Consider the following 21302-nt stretch of genomic DNA (forward strand, 5'->3'; position numbering starts at 1 on the left):
GCACTAAATGGTGCTGAGGGGGACTCAATAAAGTGGACCGGCCGCCTAATGTAAGCAATTGTGCACAAATATTGTACGATGACTAGCGTTGCCGGTGCTTTTTTCTTAAAGAGTCAGTTCTTGGCACCCATTCCCTACTTGACTCAGCCTAATCTTCAAGAATATTTGTCAAGAACTAAAAAAAATCCAGAAACGGTTTAACCTCCCCGTCGGGGACGGTCTCCCGCGTGACAGGCGGGGATACTGACCACTATACTAACGAGGAGACGTGAGGGCATGAAATGAACAGCTGCTGATGTCTGCACAGCATCCAGCGACCACCTAGCTGGCCTAGGGGGGTCTCATTTTCCCCCGTCAAACGGCTTGCCCGATCTAAGGCTAATTTCTTTCTTTTTATCGGCACCAGGCTTAAAACTCAGTTTAAGGCGATAGTTCCGGGCTATGTTTGACTCCAGAGTTGAATCTGTCATCCCGCATTTCCTCAGCAAATCAAGCTACCCATCTCAAGTCTCATGAGCTGAGGACGGCAAAGTCCCTGTGGGCTTAGGACAGTCAAAGAAACCCCTGGGCTGCATGCTAAGCCCCTTTTCGGCTTCACTTTCCGAATCCTGCCCTAGCTTGCGATTAGTTTTTTTCTCACTTCTTGCCCCCATCTCCCACCTTGCCTCATGGTCTCCCCTCCTCTGCGCACCTGACAGTTTGCCTGCCCTTCCACTGCCTGTCTCCAGACTTTCCAAGGAGAAAAGGCAAAGCACTAAAGCGGGCCGGGCAACGGGTCAAGTTCCGCTTTCGGCGACTAGCAGGGAGGTAGCGTGGCCGAGCGGTCTAAGGCGCTGGATTAAGGCTCCAGTCTCTTCGGAGGCGTGGGTTCAAATCCCACCGCTGCCACTTTTCCTGGCCTTGCATTTTAAAGAAGAACGTAACGTTGACCTCTTCCTTCATTAGTGCCACCTCTGTCGCAATGAGCAAGCGGATGGTATGCCACACCCTGCAGGAAAAAGGTTTCGCTTCTGACGTCTTGCTTTTCTGGACATCCAGTCTCAAGTTTCCCATCTGGAACGGCGCTCCCTGCTGCTTTGTGAAGGCTTGCTGCAAGAGCCTTCGAAACCCAGGAGCTCTTGCGTTGAGCTGTGACGCGTCCTGGGAAGACCTCCCGTTGCAGCGGAATGAGCCCCACTTCCAGGGCGTGCTGGTAGCAAATTTCCCACAGCCCACAGGGAGCAAACGATCCCAGGTGTGATGTATCACCAGGAGAGGCTGAGATGAGAGTAGGGGTTCACGCGTGTGCCCGGACCGAGGTTAATGATGGGATTAGAGCTAGGGTTAGATGCAGGGAAAGAGTGAGAGTTATAATTAGGGATAAAGCTAACAGGTGATCATTACTCGTCATGTAACATGATACAAAGGGTCAGAAGAGGAACTGATTCAGGGTTACAATTTGGACTTCGCAGACAACAGGAGCACTAAATGGTGCTCAGGGGGACTCAATAAAGTGGACCGGCCGCCTAATGTAAGCAATTGTGCACAAATATTGTACGATGACTAGCGTTGCCGGTGCTTTTTTCTTAAAGAGTCAGTTCTTGGCACCCATTCCCTACTTGACTCAGCCTAATCTTCAAGAATATTTGTCAAGAACTAAAAAAAATCCAGAAACGGTTTAACCTCCCCGTCGGGGAATTGAACCCCGGTCTCCCGCGTGACAGGCGGGGATACTGACCGCTATACTAACGAGGAGACGTGAGGGCATGAAATGAACAGCTGCTGATGTCTGCACAGCATCCAGCGACCACCTAGCTGGCCTAGGGGGGTCTCATTTTCCCCCGTCAAACGGCTTGCCCGATCTAAGGCTAATTTCTTTCTTTTTATCGGCACCAGGCTTAAAACTCAGTTTAAGGCGATAGTTCCGGGCTATGTTTGACTCCAGAGTTGAATCTGTCATCCCGCATTTCCTCAGCAAATCAAGCTACCCATCTCAAGTCTCATGAGCTGAGGACGGCAAAGTCCCTGTGGGCTTAGGACAGTCAAAGAAACCCCTGGGCTGCATGCTAAGCCCCTTTTCGGCTTCACTTTCCGAATCCTGCCCTAGCTTGCGATTAGTTTTTTTCTCACTTCTTGCCCCCATCTCCCACCTTGCCTCATGGTCTCCCCTCCTCTGCGCACCTGACAGTTTGCCTGCCCTTCCACTGCCTGTCTCCAGACTTTCCAAGGAGAAAAGGCAAAGCACTAAAGCGGGCCGGGCAACGGGTCAAGTTCCGCTTTCGGCAACTAGCAGGGAGGTAGCGTGGCCGAGCGGTCTAAGGCGCTGGATTAAGGCTCCAGTCTCTTCGGAGGCGTGGGTTCAAATCCCACCGCTGCCACTTTTCCTGGCCTTGCATTTTAAAGAAGAACGTAACGTTGACCTCTTCCTTCATTAGTGCCACCTCTGTCGCAATGAGCAAGCGGATGGTATGCCACACCCTGCAGGAAAAAGGTTTCGCTTCTGACGTCTTGCTTTTCTGGACATCCAGTCTCAAGTTTCCCATCTGGAACGGCGCTCCCTGCTGCTTTGTGAAGGCTTGCTGCAAGAGCCTTCGAAACCCAGGAGCTCTTGCGTTGAGCTGTGACGCGTCCTGGGAAGACCTCCCGTTGCAGCGGAATGAGCCCCACTTCCAGGGCGTGCTGGTAGCAAATTTCCCACAGCCCACAGGGAGCAAACGATCCCAGGTGTGATGTATCACCAGGAGAGGCTGAGATGAGAGTAGGGGTTCACGCGTGTGCCCGGACCGAGGTTAATGATGGGATTAGAGCTAGGGTTAGATGCAGGGAAAGAGTGAGAGTTATAATTAGGGATAAAGCTAACAGGTGATCATTACTCGTCATGTAACATGATACAAAGGGTCAGAAGAGGAACTGATTCAGGGTTACAATTTGGACTTCGCAGACAACAGGAGCACTAAATGGTGCTGAGGGGGACTCAATAAAGTGGACCGGCCGCCTAATGTAAGCAATTGTGCACAAATATTGTACGATGACTAGCGTTGCGGTGCTTTTTTCTTAAAGAGTCAGTTCTTGGCACCCATTCCCTACTTGACTCAGCCTAATCTTCAAGAATATTTGTCAAGAACTAAAAAAAATCCAGAAACGGTTTAACCTCCCCGTCGGGGACGGTCTCCCGCGTGACAGGCGGGGATACTGACCACTATACTAACGAGGAGACGTGAGGGCATGAAATGAACAGCTGCTGATGTCTGCACAGCATCCAGCGACCACCTAGCTGGCCTAGGGGGGTCTCATTTTCCCCCGTCAAACGGCTTGCCCGATCTAAGGCTAATTTCTTTCTTTTTATCGGCACCAGGCTTAAAACTCAGTTTAAGGCGATAGTTCCGGGCTATGTTTGACTCCAGAGTTGAATCTGTCATCCCGCATTTCCTCAGCAAATCAAGCTACCCATCTCAAGTCTCATGAGCTGAGGACGGCAAAGTCCCTGTGGGCTTAGGACAGTCAAAGAAACCCCTGGGCTGCATGCTAAGCCCCTTTTCGGCTTCACTTTCCGAATCCTGCCCTAGCTTGCGATTAGTTTTTTTCTCACTTCTTGCCCCCATCTCCCACCTTGCCTCATGGTCTCCCCTCCTCTGCGCACCTGACAGTTTGCCTGCCCTTCCACTGCCTGTCTCCAGACTTTCCAAGGAGAAAAGGCAAAGCACTAAAGCGGGCCGGGCAACGGGTCAAGTTCCGCTTTCGGCGACTAGCAGGGAGGTAGCGTGGCCGAGCGGTCTAAGGCGCTGGATTAAGGCTCCAGTCTCTTCGGAGGCGTGGGTTCAAATCCCACCGCTGCCACTTTTCCTGGCCTTGCATTTTAAAGAAGAACGTAACGTTGACCTCTTCCTTCATTAGTGCCACCTCTGTCGCAATGAGCAAGCGGATGGTATGCCACACCCTGCAGGAAAAAGGTTTCGCTTCTGACGTCTTGCTTTTCTGGACATCCAGTCTCAAGTTTCCCATCTGGAACGGCGCTCCCTGCTGCTTTGTGAAGGCTTGCTGCAAGAGCCTTCGAAACCCAGGAGCTCTTGCGTTGAGCTGTGACGCGTCCTGGGAAGACCTCCCGTTGCAGCGGAATGAGCCCCACTTCCAGGGCGTGCTGGTAGCAAATTTCCCACAGCCCACAGGGAGCAAACGATCCCAGGTGTGATGTATCACCAGGAGAGGCTGAGATGAGAGTAGGGGTTCACGCGTGTGCCCGGACCGAGGTTAATGATGGGATTAGAGCTAGGGTTAGATGCAGGGAAAGAGTGAGAGTTATAATTAGGGATAAAGCTAACAGGTGATCATTACTCGTCATGTAACATGATACAAAGGGTCAGAAGAGGAACTGATTCAGGGTTACAATTTGGACTTCGCAGACAACAGGAGCACTAAATGGTGCTGAGGGGGACTCAATAAAGTGGACCGGCCGCCTAATGTAAGCAATTGTGCACAAATATTGTACGATGACTAGCGTTGCCGGTGCTTTTTTCTTAAAGAGTCAGTTCTTGGCACCCATTCCCTACTTGACTCAGCCTAATCTTCAAGAATATTTGTCAAGAACTAAAAAAAATCCAGAAACGGTTTAACCTCCCCGTCGGGGAATTGAACCCCGGTCTCCCGCGTGACAGGCGGGGATACTGACCACTATACTAACGAGGAGACGTGAGGGCATGAAATGAACAGCTGCTGATGTCTGCACAGCATCCAGCGACCACCTAGCTGGCCTAGGGGGGTCTCATTTTCCCCCGTCAAACGGCTTGCCCGATCTAAGGCTAATTTCTTTCTTTTTATCGGCACCAGGCTTAAAACTCAGTTTAAGGCGATAGTTCCGGGCTATGTTTGACTCCAGAGTTGAATCTGTCATCCCGCATTTCCTCAGCAAATCAAGCTACCCATCTCAAGTCTCATGAGCTGAGGACGGCAAAGTCCCTGTGGGCTTAGGACAGTCAAAGAAACCCCTGGGCTGCATGCTAAGCCCCTTTTCGGCTTCACTTTCCGAATCCTGCCCTAGCTTGCGATTAGTTTTTTTCTCACTTCTTGCCCCCATCTCCCACCTTGCCTCATGGTCTCCCCTCCTCTGCGCACCTGACAGTTTGCCTGCCCTTCCACTGCCTGTCTCCAGAGTTTCCAAGGAGAAAAGGCAAAGCACTAAAGCGGGCCGGGCAACGGGTCAAGTTCCGCTTTCGGCGACTAGCAGGGAGGTAGCGTGGCCGAGCGGTCTAAGGCGCTGGATTAAGGCTCCAGTCTCTTCGGAGGCGTGGGTTCAAATCCCACCGCTGCCACTTTTCCTGGCCTTGCATTTTAAAGAAGAACGTAACGTTGACCTCTTCCTTCATTAGTGCCACCTCTGTCGCAATGAGCAAGCGGATGGTATGCCACACCCTGCAGGAAAAAGGTTTCGCTTCTGACGTCTTGCTTTTCTGGACATCCAGTCTCAAGTTTCCCATCTGGAACGGCGCTCCCTGCTGCTTTGTGAAGGCTTGCTGCAAGAGCCTTCGAAACCCAGGAGCTCTTGCGTTGAGCTGTGACGCGTCCTGGGAAGACCTCCCGTTGCAGCGGAATGAGCCCCACTTCCAGGGCGTGCTGGTAGCAAATTTCCCACAGCCCACAGGGAGCAAACGATCCCAGGTGTGATGTATCACCAGGAGAGGCTGAGATGAGAGTAGGGGTTCACGCGTGTGCCCGGACCGAGGTTAATGATGGGATTAGAGCTAGGGTTAGATGCAGGGAAAGAGTGAGAGTTATAATTAGGGATAAAGCTAACAGGTGATCATTACTCGTCATGTAACATGATACAAAGGGTCAGAAGAGGAACTGATTCAGGGTTACAATTTGGACTTCGCAGACAACAGGAGCACTAAATGGTGCTGAGGGGGACTCAATAAAGTGGACCGGCCGCCTAATGTAAGCAATTGTGCACAAATATTGTACGATGACTAGCGTTGCCGGTGCTTTTTTCTTAAAGAGTCAGTTCTTGGCACCCATTCCCTACTTGACTCAGCCTAATCTTCAAGAATATTTGTCAAGAACTAAAAAAAATCCAAAAACGGTTTAACCTCCCCGTCGGGGAATTCTCCCGCGTGACAGGCGGGGATACTGACCACTATACTAACGAGGAGACGTGAGGGCATGAAATGAACAGCTGCTGATGTCTGCACAGCATCCAGCGACCACCTAGCTGGCCTAGGGGGGTCTCATTTTCCCCCGTCAAACGGCTTGCCCGATCTAAGGCTAATTTCTTTCTTTTTATCGGCACCAGGCTTAAAACTCAGTTTAAGGCGATAGTTCCGGGCTATGTTTGACTCCAGAGTTGAATCTGTCATCCCGCATTTCCTCAGCAAATCAAGCTACCCATCTCAAGTCTCATGAGCTGAGGACGGCAAAGTCCCTGTGGGCTTAGGACAGTCAAAGAAACCCCTGGGCTGCATGCTAAGCCCGTTTTCGGCTTCACTTTCCGAATCCTGCCCTAGCTTGCGATTAGTTTTTTTCTCACTTCTTGCCCCCATCTCCCACCTTGCCTCATGGTCTCCCCTCCTCTGCGCACCTGACAGTTTGCCTGCCCTTCCACTGCCTGTCTCCAGACTTTACAAGGAGAAAAGGCAAAGCACTAAAGCGGGCCGGGCAACGGGTCAAGTTCCGCTTTCGGCGACTAGCAGGGAGGTAGCGTGGCCGAGCGGTCTAAGGCGCTGGATTAAGGCTCCAGTCTCTTCGGAGGCGTGGGTTCAAATCCCACCGCTGCCACTTTTCCTGGCCTTGCATTTTAAAGAAGAACGTAACGTTGACCTCTTCCTTCATTAGTGCCACCTCTGTCGCAATGAGCAAGCGGATGGTATGCCACACCCTGCAGGAAAAAGGTTTCGCTTCTGACGTCTTGCTTTTCTGGACATCCAGTCTCAAGTTTCCCATCTGGAACGGCGCTCCCTGCTGCTTTGTGAAGGCTTGCTGCAAGAGCCTTCGAAACCCAGGAGCTCTTGCGTTGAGCTGTGACGCGTCCTGGGAAGACCTCCCGTTGCAGCGGAATGAGCCCCACTTCCAGGGCGTGCTGGTAGCAAATTTCCCACAGCCCACAGGGAGCAAACGATCCCAGGTGTGATGTATCACCAGGAGAGGCTGAGATGAGAGTAGGGGTTCACGCGTGTGCCCGGACCGAGGTTAATGATGGGATTAGAGCTAGGGTTAGATGCAGGGAAAGAGTGAGAGTTATAATTAGGGATAAAGCTAACAGGTGATCATTACTCGTCATGTAACATGATACAAAGGGTCAGAAGAGGAACTGATTCAGGGTTACAATTTGGACTTCGCAGACAACAGGAGCACTAAATGGTGCTGAGGGGGACTCAATAAAGTGGACCGGCCGCCTAATGTAAGCAATTGTGCACAAATATTGTACGATGACTAGCGTTGCCGGTGCTTTTTTCTTAAAGAGTCAGTTCTTGGCACCCATTCCCTACTTGACTCAGCCTAATCTTCAAGAATATTTGTCAAGAACTAAAAAAAATCCAGAAAAGGTTTAACCTCCCCGTCGGGGAATTGAACCCCGGTCTCCCGCGTGACAGGCGGGGATACTGACCACTATACTAACGAGGAGACGTGAGGGCATGAAATGAACAGCTGCTGATGTCTGCACAGCATCCAGCGACCACCTAGCTGGCCTAGGGGGGTCTCATTTTCCCCCGTCAAACGGCTTGCCCGATCTAAGGCTAATTTCTTTCTTTTTATCGGCACCAGGCTTAAAACTCAGTTTAAGGCGATAGTTCCGGGCTATGTTTGACTCCAGAGTTGAATCTGTCATCCCGCATTTCCTCAGCAAATCAAGCTACCCATCTCAAGTCTCATGAGCTGAGGACGGCAAAGTCCCTGTGGGCTTAGGACAGTCAAAGAAACCCCTGGGCTGCATGCTAAGCCCCTTTTCGGCTTCACTTTCCGAATCCTGCCCTAGCTTGCGATTAGTTTTTTTCTCACTTCTTGCCCCCATCTCCCACCTTGCCTCATGGTCTCCCCTCCTCTGCGCACCTGACAGTTTGCCTGCCCTTCCACTGCCTGTCTCCAGACTTTCCAAGGAGAAAAGGCAAAGCACTAAAGCGGGCCGGGCAACGGGTCAAGTTCCGCTTTCGGCGACTAGCAGGGAGGTAGCGTGGCCGAGCGGTCTAAGGCGCTGGATTAAGGCTCCAGTCTCTTCGGAGGCGTGGGTTCAAATCCCACCGCTGCCACTTTTCCTGGCCTTGCATTTTAAAGAAGAACGTAACGTTGACCTCTTCCTTCATTAGTGCCACCTCTGTCGCAATGAGCAAGCGGATGGTATGCCACACCCTGCAGGAAAAAGGTTTCGCTTCTGACGTCTTGCTTTTCTGGACATCCAGTCTCAAGTTTCCCATCTGGAACGGCGCTCCCTGCTGCTTTGTGAAGGCTTGCTGCAAGAGCCTTCGAAACCCAGGAGCTCTTGCGTTGAGCTGTGACGCGTCCTGGGAAGACCTCCCGTTGCAGCGGAATGAGCCCCACTTCCAGGGCGTGCTGGTAGCAAATTTCCCACAGCCCACAGGGAGCAAACGATCCCAGGTGTGATGTATCACCAGGAGAGGCTGAGATGAGAGTAGGGGTTCACGCGTGTGCCCGGACCGAGGTTAATGATGGGATTAGAGCTAGGGTTAGATGCAGGGAAAGAGTGAGAGTTATAATTAGGGATAAAGCTAACAGGTGATCATTACTCGTCATGTAACATGATACAAAGGGTCAGAAGAGGAACTGATTCAGGGTTACAATTTGGACTTCGCAGACAACAGGAGCACTAAATGGTGCTGAGGGGGACTCAATAAAGTGGACCGGCCGCCTAATGTAAGCAATTGTGCACAAATATTGTACGATGACTAGCGTTGCCGGTGCTTTTTTCTTAAAGAGTCAGTTCTTGGCACCCATTCCCTACTTGACTCAGCCTAATCTTCAAGAATATTTGTCAAGAACTAAAAAAAATCCAGAAACGGTTTAACCTCCCCGTCGGGGACGGTCTCCCGCGTGACAGGCGGGGATACTGACCACTATACTAACGAGGAGACGTGAGGGCATGAAATGAACAGCTGCTGATGTCTGCACAGCATCCAGCGACCACCTAGCTGGCCTAGGGGGGTCTCATTTTCCCCCGTCAAACGGCTTGCCCGATCTAAGGCTAATTTCTTTCTTTTTATCGGCACCAGGCTTAAAACTCAGTTTAAGGCGATAGTTCCGGGCTATGTTTGACTCCAGAGTTGAATCTGTCATCCCGCATTTCCTCAGCAAATCAAGCTACCCATCTCAAGTCTCATGAGCTGAGGACGGCAAAGTCCCTGTGGGCTTAGGACAGTCAAAGAAACCCCTGGGCTGCATGCTAAGCCCCTTTTCGGCTTCACTTTCCGAATCCTGCCCTAGCTTGCGATTAGTTTTTTTCTCACTTCTTGCCCCCATCTCCCACCTTGCCTCATGGTCTCCCCTCCTCTGCGCACCTGACAGTTTGCCTGCCCTTCCACTGCCTGTCTCCAGACTTTCCAAGGAGAAAAGGCAAAGCACTAAAGCGGGCCGGGCAACGGGTCAAGTTCCGCTTTCGGCGACTAGCAGGGAGGTAGCGTGGCCGAGCGGTCTAAGGCGCTGGATTAAGGCTCCAGTCTCTTCGGAGGCGTGGGTTCAAATCCCACCGCTGCCACTTTTCCTGGCCTTGCATTTTAAAGAAGAACGTAACGTTGACCTCTTCCTTCATTAGTGCCACCTCTGTCGCAATGAGCAAGCGGATGGTATGCCACACCCTGCAGGAAAAAGGTTTCGCTTCTGACGTCTTGCTTTTCTGGACATCCAGTCTCAAGTTTCCCATCTGGAACGGCGCTCCCTGCTGCTTTGTGAAGGCTTGCTGCAAGAGCCTTCGAAACCCAGGAGCTCTTGCGTTGAGCTGTGACGCGTCCTGGGAAGACCTCCCGTTGCAGCGGAATGAGCCCCACTTCCAGGGCGTGCTGGTAGCAAATTTCCCACAGCCCACAGGGAGCAAACGATCCCAGGTGTGATGTATCACCAGGAGAGGCTGAGATGAGAGTAGGGGTTCACGCGTGTGCCCGGACCGAGGTTAATGATGGGATTAGAGCTAGGGTTAGATGCAGGGAAAGAGTGAGAGTTATAATTAGGGATAAAGCTAACAGGTGATCATTACTCGTCATGTAACATGATACAAAGGGTCAGAAGAGGAACTGATTCAGGGTTACAATTTGGACTTCGCAGACAACAGGAGCACTAAATGGTGCTCAGGGGGACTCAATAAAGTGGACCGGCCGCCTAATGTAAGCAATTGTGCACAAATATTGTACGATGACTAGCGTTGCCGGTGCTTTTTTCTTAAAGAGTCAGTTCTTGGCACCCATTCCCTACTTGACTCAGCCTAATCTTCAAGAATATTTGTCAAGAACTAAAAAAAATCCAGAAACGGTTTAACCTCCCCGTCGGGGAATTGAACCCCGGTCTCCCGCGTGACAGGCGGGGATACTGACCGCTATACTAACGAGGAGACGTGAGGGCATGAAATGAACAGCTGCTGATGTCTGCACAGCATCCAGCGACCACCTAGCTGGCCTAGGGGGGTCTCATTTTCCCCCGTCAAACGGCTTGCCCGATCTAAGGCTAATTTCTTTCTTTTTATCGGCACCAGGCTTAAAACTCAGTTTAAGGCGATAGTTCCGGGCTATGTTTGACTCCAGAGTTGAATCTGTCATCCCGCATTTCCTCAGCAAATCAAGCTACCCATCTCAAGTCTCATGAGCTGAGGACGGCAAAGTCCCTGTGGGCTTAGGACAGTCAAAGAAACCCCTGGGCTGCATGCTAAGCCCCTTTTCGGCTTCACTTTCCGAATCCTGCCCTAGCTTGCGATTAGTTTTTTTCTCACTTCTTGCCCCCATCTCCCACCTTGCCTCATGGTCTCCCCTCCTCTGCGCACCTGACAGTTTGCCTGCCCTTCCACTGCCTGTCTCCAGACTTTCCAAGGAGAAAAGGCAAAGCACTAAAGCGGGCCGGGCAACGGGTCAAGTTCCGCTTTCGGCGACTAGCAGGGAGGTAGCGTGGCCGAGCGGTCTAAGGCGCTGGATTAAGGCTCCAGTCTCTTCGGAGGCGTGGGTTCAAATCCCACCGCTGCCACTTTTCCTGGCCTTGCATTTTAAAGAAGAACGTAACGTTGACCTCTTCCTTCATTAGTGCCACCTCTGTCGCAATGAGCAAGCGGATGGTATGCCACACCCTGCAGGAAAAAGGTTTCGCTTCTGACGTCTTGCTTTTCTGGACATCCAGTCTCAAGTTTCCCATCTGGAACGGCGCTCCCTGCTGCTTTGTGAAGGCTTGCTGCAAGAGCCTTCGAAACCCAGGAGCTCTTGCGTTGAGCTGTGACGCGTCCTGGGAAGACCTCCCGTTGCAGCGGAATGAGCCCCACTTCCAGGGCGTGCTGGTAGCAAATTTCCCACAGCCCACAGGGAGCAAACGATCCCAGGTGTGATGTATCACCAGGAGAGGCTGAGATGAGAGTAGGGGTTCACGCGTGTGCCCGGACCGAGGTTAATGATGGGATTAGAGCTAGGGTTAGATGCAGGGAAAGAGTGAGAGTTATAATTAGGGATAAAGCTAACAGGTGATCATTACTCGTCATGTAACATGATACAAAGGGTCAGAAGAGGAACTGATTCAGGGTTACAATTTGGACTTCGCAGACAACAGGAGCACTAAATGGTGCTGAGGGGGACTCAATAAAGTGGACCGGCCGCCTAATGTAAGCAATTGTGCACAAATATTGTACGATGACTAGCGTTGCGGTGCTTTTTTCTTAAAGAGTCAGTTCTTGGCACCCATTCCCTACTTGACTCAGCCTAATCTTCAAGAATATTTGTCAAGAACTAAAAAAAATCCAGAAACGGTTTAACCTCCCCGTCGGGGACGGTCTCCCGCGTGACAGGCGGGGATACTGACCACTATACTAACGAGGAGACGTGAGGGCATGAAATGAACAGCTGCTGATGTCTGCACAGCATCCAGCGACCACCTAGCTGGCCTAGGGGGGTCTCATTTTCCCCCGTCAAACGGCTTGCCCGATCTAAGGCTAATTTCTTTCTTTTTATCGGCACCAGGCTTAAAACTCAGTTTAAGGCGATAGTTCCGGGCTATGTTTGACTCCAGAGTTGAATCTGTCATCCCGCATTTCCTCAGCAAATCAAGCTACCCATCTCAAGTCTCATGAGCTGAGGACGGCAAAGTCCCTGTGGGCTTAGGACAGTCAAAGAAACCCCTGGGCTGCATGCTAAGCCCCTTTTCGGCTTCACTTTCCGAATCCTGCCCTAGCTTGCGATTAGTTTTTTTCTCACTTCTTGCCCCCATCTCCCACCTTGCCTCATGGTCTCCCCTCCTCTGCGCACCTGACAGTTTGCCTGCCCTTCCACTGCCTGTCTCCAGACTTTCCAAGGAGAAAAGGCAAAGCACTAAAGCGGGCCGGGCAACGGGTCAAGTTCCGCTTTCGGCGACTAGCAGGGAGGTAGCGTGGCCGAGCGGTCTAAGGCGCTGGATTAAGGCTCCAGTCTCTTCGGAGGCGTGGGTTCAAATCCCACCGCTGCCACTTTTCCTGGCCTTGCATTTTAAAGAAGAACGTAACGTTGACCTCTTCCTTCATTAGTGCCACCTCTGTCGCAATGAGCAAGCGGATGGTATGCCACACCCTGCAGGAAAAAGGTTTCGCTTCTGACGTCTTGCTTTTCTGGACATCCAGTCTCAAGTTTCCCATCTGGAACGGCGCTCCCTGCTGCTTTGTGAAGGCTTGCTGCAAGAGCCTTCGAAACCCAGGAGCTCTTGCGTTGAGCTGTGACGCGTCCTGGGAAGACCTCCCGTTGCAGCGGAATGAGCCCCACTTCCAGGGCGTGCTGGTAGCAAATTTCCCACAGCCCACAGGGAGCAAACGATCCCAGGTGTGATGTATCACCAGGAGAGGCTGAGATGAGAGTAGGGGTTCACGCGTGTGCCCGGACCGAGGTTAATGATGGGATTAGAGCTAGGGTTAGATGCAGGGAAAGAGTGAGAGTTATAATTAGGGATAAAGCTAACAGGTGATCATTACTCGTCATGTAACATGATACAAAGGGTCAGAAGAGGAACTGATTCAGGGTTACAATTTGGACTTCGCAGACAACAGGAGCACTAAATGGTGCTGAGGGGGACTCAATAAAGTGGACCGGCCGCCTAATGTAAGCAATTGTGCACAAATATTGTACGATGACTAGCGTTGCCGGTGCTTTTTTCTTAAAGAGTCAGTTCTTGGCACCCATTCCCTACTTGACTCAGCCTAATCTTCAAGAATATTTGTCAAGAACTAAAAAAAATCCAGAAACGGTTTAACCTCCCCGTCGGGGACGGTCTCCCGCGTGACAGGCGGGGATACTGACCACTATACTAACGAGGAGACGTGAGGGCATGAAATGAACAGCTGCTGATGTCTGCACAGCATCCAGCGACCACCTAGCTGGCCTAGGGGGGTCTCATTTTCCCCCGTCAAACGGCTTGCCCGATCTAAGGCTAATTTCTTTCTTTTTATCGGCACCAGGCTTAAAACTCAGTTTAAGGCGATAGTTCCGGGCTATGTTTGACTCCAGAGTTGAATCTGTCATCCCGCATTTCCTCAGCAAATCAAGCTACCCATCTCAAGTCTCATGAGCTGAGGACGGCAAAGTCCCTGTGGGCTTAGGACAGTCAAAGAAACCCCTGGGCTGCATGCTAAGCCCCTTTTCGGCTTCACTTTCCGAATCCTGCCCTAGCTTGCGATTAGTTTTTTTCTCACTTCTTGCCCCCATCTCCCACCTTGCCTCATGGTCTCCCCTCCTCTGCGCACCTGACAGTTTGCCTGCCCTTCCACTGCCTGTCTCCAGACTTTCCAAGGAGAAAAGGCAAAGCACTAAAGCGGGCCGGGCAACGGGTCAAGTTCCGCTTTCGGCGACTAGCAGGGAGGTAGCGTGGCCGAGCGGTCTAAGGCGCTGGATTAAGGCTCCAGTCTCTTCGGAGGCGTGGGTTCAAATCCCACCGCTGCCACTTTTCCTGGCCTTGCATTTTAAAGAAGAACGTAACGTTGACCTCTTCCTTCATTAGTGCCACCTCTGTCGCAATGAGCAAGCGGATGGTATGCCACACCCTGCAGGAAAAAGGTTTCGCTTCTGACGTCTTGCTTTTCTGGACATCCAGTCTCAAGTTTCCCATCTGGAACGGCGCTCCCTGCTGCTTTGTGAAGGCTTGCTGCAAGAGCCTTCGAAACCCAGGAGCTCTTGCGTTGAGCTGTGACGCGTCCTGGGAAGACCTCCCGTTGCAGCGGAATGAGCCCCACTTCCAGGGCGTGCTGGTAGCAAATTTCCCACAGCCCACAGGGAGCAAACGATCCCAGGTGTGATGTATCACCAGGAGAGGCTGAGATGAGAGTAGGGGTTCACGCGTGTGCCCGGACCGAGGTTAATGATGGGATTAGAGCTAGGGTTAGATGCAGGGAAAGAGTGAGAGTTATAATTAGGGATAAAGCTAACAGGTGATCATTACTCGTCATGTAACATGATACAAAGGGTCAGAAGAGGAACTGATTCAGGGTTACAATTTGGACTTCGCAGACAACAGGAGCACTAAATGGTGCTCAGGGGGACTCAATAAAGTGGACCGGCCGCCTAATGTAAGCAATTGTGCACAAATATTGTACGATGACTAGCGTTGCCGGTGCTTTTTTCTTAAAGAGTCAGTTCTTGGCACCCATTCCCTACTTGACTCAGCCTAATCTTCAAGAATATTTGTCAAGAACTAAAAAAAATCCAGAAACGGTTTAACCTCCCCGTCGGGGAATTGAACCCCGGTCTCCCGCGTGACAGGCGGGGATACTGACCGCTATACTAACGAGGAGACGTGAGGGCATGAAATGAACAGCTGCTGATGTCTGCACAGCATCCAGCGACCACCTAGCTGGCCTAGGGGGGTCTCATTTTCCCCCGTCAAACGGCTTGCCCGATCTAAGGCTAATTTCTTTCTTTTTATCGGCACCAGGCTTAAAACTCAGTTTAAGGCGATAGTTCCGGGCTATGTTTGACTCCAGAGTTGAATCTGTCATCCCGCATTTCCTCAGCAAATCAAGCTACCCATCTCAAGTCTCATGAGCTGAGGACGGCAAAGTCCCTGTGGGCTTAGGACAGTCAAAGAAACCCCTGGGCTGCATGCTAAGCCCCTTTTCGGCTTCACTTTCCGAATCCTGCCCTAGCTTGCGATTAGTTTTTTTCTCACTTCTTGCCCCCATCTCCCACCTTGCCTCATGGTCTCCCCTCCTCTGCGCACCTGACAGTTTGCCTGCCCTTCCACTGCCTGTCTCCAGACTTTCCAAGGAGAAAAGGCAAAGCACTAAAGCGGGCCGGGCAACGGGTCAAGTTCCGCTTTCGGCGACTAGCAGGGAGGTAGCGTGGCCGAGCGGTCTAAGGCGCTGGATTAAGGCTCCAGTCTCTTCGGAGGCGTGGGTTCAAATCCCACCGCTGCCACTTTTCCTGGCCTTGCATTTTAAAGAAGAACGTAACGTTGACCTCTTCCTTCATTAGTGCCACCTCTGTCGCAATGAGCAAGCGGATGGTATGCCACACCCTGCAGGAAAAAGGTTTCGCTTCTGACGTCTTGCTTTTCTGGACATCCAGTCTCAAGTTTCCCATCTGGAACGGCGCTCCCTGCTGCTTTGTGAAGGCTTGCTGCAAGAGCCTTCGAAACCCAGGAGCTCTTGCGTTGAGCTGTGACGCGTCCTGGGAAGACCTCCCGTTGCAGCGGAATGAGCCCCACTTCCAGGGCGTGCTGGTAGCAAATTTCCCACAGCCCACAGGGAGCAAACGATCCCAGGTGTGATGTATCACCAGGAGAGGCTGAGATGAGAGTAGGGGTTCACGCGTGTGCCCGGACCGAGGTTAATGATGGGATTAGAGCTAGGGTTAGATGCAGGGAAAGAGTGAGAGTTATAATTAGGGATAAAGCTAACAGGTGATCATTACTCGTCATGTAACATGATACAAAGGGTCAGAAGAGGAACTGATTCAGGGTTACAATTTGGACTTCGCAGACAACAGGAGCACTAAATGGTGCTGAGGGGGACTCAATAAAGTGGACCGGCCGCCTAATGTAAGCAATTGTGCACAAATATTGTACGATGACTAGCGTTGCCGGTGCTTTTTTCTTAAAGAGTCAGTTCTTGGCACCCATTCCCTACTTGACTCAGCCTAATCTTCAAGAATATTTGTCAAGAACTAAAAAAAATCCAGAAACGGTTTAACCTCCCCGTCGGGGACGGTCTCCCGCGTGACAGGCGGGGATACTGACCACTATACTAACGAGGAGACGTGAGGGCATGAAATGAACAGCTGCTGATGTCTGCACAGCATCCAGCGACCACCTAGCTGGCCTAGGGGGGTCTCATTTTCCCCCGTCAAACGGCTTGCCCGATCTAAGGCTAATTTCTTTCTTTTTATCGGCACCAGGCTTAAAACTCAGTTTAAGGCGATAGTTCCGGGCTATGTTTGACTCCAGAGTTGAATCTGTCATCCCGCATTTCCTCAGCAAATCAAGCTACCCATCTCAAGTCTCATGAGCTGAGGACGGCAAAGTCCCTGTGGGCTTAGGACAGTCAAAGAAACCCCTGGGCTGCATGCTAAGCCCCTTTTCGGCTTCACTTTCCGAATCCTGCCCTAGCTTGCGATTAGTTTTTTTCTCACTTCTTGCCCCCATCTCCCACCTTGCCTCATGGTCTCCCCTCCTCTGCGCACCTGACAGTTTGCCTGCCCTTCCACTGCCTGTCTCCAGACTTTCCAAGGAGAAAAGGCAAAGCACTAAAGCGGGCCGGGCAACGGGTCAAGTTCCGCTTTCGGCGACTAGCAGGGAGGTAGCGTGGCCGAGCGGTCTAAGGCGCTGGATTAAGGCTCCAGTCTCTTCGGAGGCGTGGGTTCAAATCCCACCGCTGCCACTTTTCCTGGCCTTGCATTTTAAAGAAGAACGTAACGTTGACCTCTTCCTTCATTAGTGCCACCTCTGTCGCAATGAGCAAGCGGATGGTATGCCACACCCTGCAGGAAAAAGGTTTCGCTTCTGACGTCTTGCTTTTCTGGACATCCAGTCTCAAGTTTCCCATCTGGAACGGCGCTCCCTGCTGCTTTGTGAAGGCTTGCTGCAAGAGCCTTCGAAACCCAGGAGCTCTTGCGTTGAGCTGTGACGCGTCCTGGGAAGACCTCCCGTTGCAGCGGAATGAGCCCCACTTCCAGGGCGTGCTGGTAGCAAATTTCCCACAGCCCACAGGGAGCAAACGATCCCAGGTGTGATGTATCACCAGGAGAGGCTGAGATGAGAGTAGGGGTTCACGCGTGTGCCCGGACCGAGGTTAATGATGGGATTAGAGCTAGGGTTAGATGCAGGGAAAGAGTGAGAGTTATAATTAGGGATAAAGCTAACAGGTGATCATTACTCGTCATGTAACATGATACAAAGGGTCAGAAGAGGAACTGATTCAGGGTTACAATTTGGACTTCGCAGACAACAGGAGCACTAAATGGTGCTCAGGGGGACTCAATAAAGTGGACCGGCCGCCTAATGTAAGCAATTGTGCACAAATATTGTACGATGACTAGCGTTGCCGGTGCTTTTTTCTTAAAGAGTCAGTTCTTGGCACCCATTCCCTACTTGACTCAGCCTAATCTTCAAGAATATTTGTCAAGAACTAAAAAAAATCCAGAAACGGTTTAACCTCCCCGTCGGGGAATTGAACCCCGGTCTCCCGCGTGACAGGCGGGGATACTGACCACTATACTAACGAGGAGACGTGAGGGCATGAAATGAACAGCTGCTGATGTCTGCACAGCATCCAGCGACCACCTAGCTGGCCTAGGGGGGTCTCATTTTCCCCCGTCAAACGGCTTGCCCGATCTAAGGCTAATTTCTTTCTTTTTATCGGCACCAGGCTTAAAACTCAGTTTAAGGCGATAGTTCCGGGCTATGTTTGACTCCAGAGTTGAATCTGTCATCCCGCATTTCCTCAGCAAATCAAGCTACCCATCTCAAGTCTCATGAGCTGAGGACGGCAAAGTCCCTGTGGGCTTAGGACAGTCAAAGAAACCCCTGGGCTGCATGCTAAGCCCCTTTTCGGCTTCACTTTCCGAATCCTGCCCTAGCTTGCGATTAGTTTTTTTCTCACTTCTTGCCCCCATCTCCCACCTTGCCTCATGGTCTCCCCTCCTCTGCGCACCTGACAGTTTGCCTGCCCTTCCACTGCCTGTCTCCAGACTTTCCAAGGAGAAAAGGCAAAGCACTAAAGCGGGCCGGGCAACGGGTCAAGTTCCGCTTTCGGCGACTAGCAGGGAGGTAGCGTGGCCGAGCGGTCTAAGGCGCTGGATTAAGGCTCCAGTCTCTTCGGAGGCGTGGGTTCAAATCCCACCGCTGCCACTTTTCCTGGCCTTGCATTTTAAAGAAGAACGTAACGTTGACCTCTTCCTTCATTAGTGCCACCTCTGTCGCAATGAGCAAGCGGATGGTATGCCACACCCTGCAGGAAAAAGGTTTCGCTTCTGACGTCTTGCTTTTCTGGACATCCAGTCTCAAGTTTCCCATCTGGAACGGCGCTCCCTGCTGCTTTGTGAAGGCTTGCTGCAAGAGCCTTCGAAACCCAGGAGCTCTTGCGTTGAGCTGTGACGCGTCCTGGGAAGACCTCCCGTTGCAGCGGAATGAGCCCCACTTCCAGGGCGTGCTGGTAGCAAATTTCCCACAGCCCACAGGGAGCAAACGATCCCAGGTGTGATGTATCACCAGGAGAGGCTGAGATGAGAGTAGGGGTTCACGCGTGTGCCCGGACCGAGGTTAATGATGGGATTAGAGCTAGGGTTAGATGCAGGGAAAGAGTGAGAGTTATAATTAGGGATAAAGCTAACAGGTGATCATTACTCGTCATGTAACATGATACAAAGGGTCAGAAGAGGAACTGATTCAGGGTTACAATTTGGACTTCGCAGACAACAGGAGCACTAAATGGTGCTGAGGGGGACTCAATAAAGTGGACCGGCCGCCTAATGTAAGCAATTGTGCACAAATATTGTACGATGACTAGCGTTGCCGGTGCTTTTTTCTTAAAGAGTCAGTTCTTGGCACCCATTCCCTACTTGACTCAGCCTAATCTTCAAGAATATTTGTCAAGAACTAAAAAAAATCCAGAAAAGGTTTAACCTCCCCGTCGGGGAATTGAACCCCGGTCTCCCGCGTGACAGGCGGGGATACTGACCACTATACTAACAAGGAGACGTGAGGGCATGAAATGAACAGCTGCTGATGTCTGCACAGCATCCAGCGACCACCTAGCTGGCCTAGGGGGTCTCATTTTCCCCCGTCAAACGGCTTGCCCGATCTAAGGCTAATTTCTTTCTTTTTATCGGCACCAGGCTTAAAACTCAGTTTAAGGCGATAGTTCCGGGCTATGTTTGACTCCAGAGTTGAATCTGTCATCCCGCATTTCCTCAGCAAATCAAGCTACCCATCTCAAGTCTCATGAGCTGAGGACGGCAAAGTCCCTGTGGGCTTAGGACAGTCAAAGAAACCCCTGGGCTGCATGCTAAGCCCCTTTTCGGCTTCACTTTCCGAATCCTGCCCTAGCTTGCGATTAGTTTTTTTCTCACTTCTTGCCCCCATCTCCCACCTTGCCTCATGGTCTCCCCTCCTCTGCGCACCTGACAGTTTGCCTGCCCTTCCACTGCCTGTCTCCAGACTTTCCAAGGAGAAAAGGCAAAGCACTAAAGCGGGCCGGGCAACGGGTCAAGTTCCGCTTTCGGCGACTAGCAGGGAGGTAGCGTGGCCGAGCGGTCTAAGGCGCTGGATGAAGGCTCCAGTCTCTTCGGAGGCGTGGGTTCAAATCCCACCGCTGCCACTTTTCATGGCCTTGCATTTTAAAGAAGAACGTAACGTTGACCTCTTCCTTCATTAGTGCCACCTCTGTCGCAATGAGCAAGCGGATGGTATGCCACACCCTGCAGGAAAAAGGTTTCGCTTCTGACGTCTTGCTTTTCTGGACATCCAGTCTCAAGTTTCCCATCTGGAACGGCGCTCCCTGCTGCTTTGTGAAGGCCTGCTGCAAGAGCCTTCGAAACCCAGGAGCTCTTGCGTTGAGCTGTGACGCGTCCTGGGAAGACCTCCCGTTGCAGCGGAATGAGCCCCACTTCCAGGGCGTGCTGGTAGCAAATTTCCCACAGCCCACAGGGAGCAAACGATCCCAGGTGTGATGTATCACCAGGAGAGGCTGAGATGAGAGTAGGGGTTCACGCGTGTGCCCGGACCGAGGTTAATGATGGGATTAGAGCTAGGGTTAGATGCAGGGAAAGAGTGAGAGTTATAATTAGGGATAAAGCTAACAGGTGATCATTACTCGTCATGTAACATGATACAAAGGGTCAGAAGAGGAACTGATTCAGGGTTACAATTTGGACTTCGCAGACAACAGGAGCACTAAATGGTGCTGAGGGGGACTCAATAAAGTGGACCGGCCGCCTAATGTAAGCAATTGTGCACAAATATTGTACGATGACTAGCGTTGCCGGTGCTTTTTTCTTAAAGAGTCAGTTCTTGGCACCCATTCCCTACTTGACTCAGCCTAATCTTCAAGAATATTTGTCAAGAACTAAAAAAAATCCAGAAACGGTTTAACCTCCCCGTCGGGGAATTGAACCCCGGTCTCCCGCGTGACAGGCGGGGATACTGACCACTATACTAACGAGGAGACGTGAGGGCATGAAATGAACAGCTGCTGATGTCTGCACAGCATCCAGCGACCACCTAGCTGGCCTAGGGGGGTCTCATTTTCCCCCGTCAAACGGCTTGCCCGATCTAAGGCTAATTTCTTTCTTTTTATCGGCACCAGGCTTAAAACTCAGTTTAAGGCGATAGTTCCGGGCTATGTTTGACTCCAGAGTTGAATCTGTCATCCCGCATTTCCTCAGCAAATCAAGCTACCCATCTCAAGTCTCATGAGCTGAGGACGGCAAAGTCCCTGTGGGCTTAGGACAGTCAAAGAAACCCCTGGGCTGCATGCTAAGCCCCTTTTCGGCTTCACTTTCCGAATCCTGCCCTAGCTTGCGATTAGTTTTTTTCTCACTTCTTGCCCCCATCTCCCACCTTGCCTCATGGTCTCCCCTCCTCTGCGCACCTGACAGTTTGCCTGCCCTTCCACTGCCTGTCTCCAGAGTTTCCAAGGAGAAAAGGCAAAGCACTAAAGCGGGCCGGGCAACGGGTCAAGTTCCGCTTTCGGC

The 21302-nt window shown here is 51.6% G+C and overlaps 4 non-coding genes across 4 annotated transcripts; all 4 read right to left on the reverse strand.

The window, feature by feature from the left end:
* Positions 1-4590: 4590 nt before the first annotated feature.
* TRNAD-GUC (transfer RNA aspartic acid (anticodon GUC)) lies at positions 4591-4662 on the reverse strand. Its single transcript has one exon. It is a non-coding gene; the product is annotated as a tRNA-Asp (tRNA).
* Positions 4663-7518: 2856 nt separating this feature from the next.
* TRNAD-GUC (transfer RNA aspartic acid (anticodon GUC)) lies at positions 7519-7590 on the reverse strand. The gene has a single exon. It is a non-coding gene; the product is annotated as a tRNA-Asp (tRNA).
* A 10174-nt stretch (positions 7591-17764) lies between these two features.
* Positions 17765-17836, reverse strand: TRNAD-GUC (transfer RNA aspartic acid (anticodon GUC)). The gene has a single exon. It is a non-coding gene; the product is annotated as a tRNA-Asp (tRNA).
* Positions 17837-20701: 2865 nt separating this feature from the next.
* TRNAD-GUC (transfer RNA aspartic acid (anticodon GUC)) lies at positions 20702-20773 on the reverse strand. Its single transcript has one exon. It is a non-coding gene; the product is annotated as a tRNA-Asp (tRNA).
* Positions 20774-21302: the final 529 nt, after the last annotated feature.

This window comes from Ambystoma mexicanum, unplaced genomic scaffold (genome assembly GCF_040938575.1).
Source record: "Ambystoma mexicanum isolate Mex_15411 unplaced genomic scaffold, UKY_AmexF1_1 Mex_scaf20, whole genome shotgun sequence".
Lineage (NCBI taxonomy): Eukaryota > Metazoa > Chordata > Amphibia > Caudata > Ambystomatidae > Ambystoma > Ambystoma mexicanum.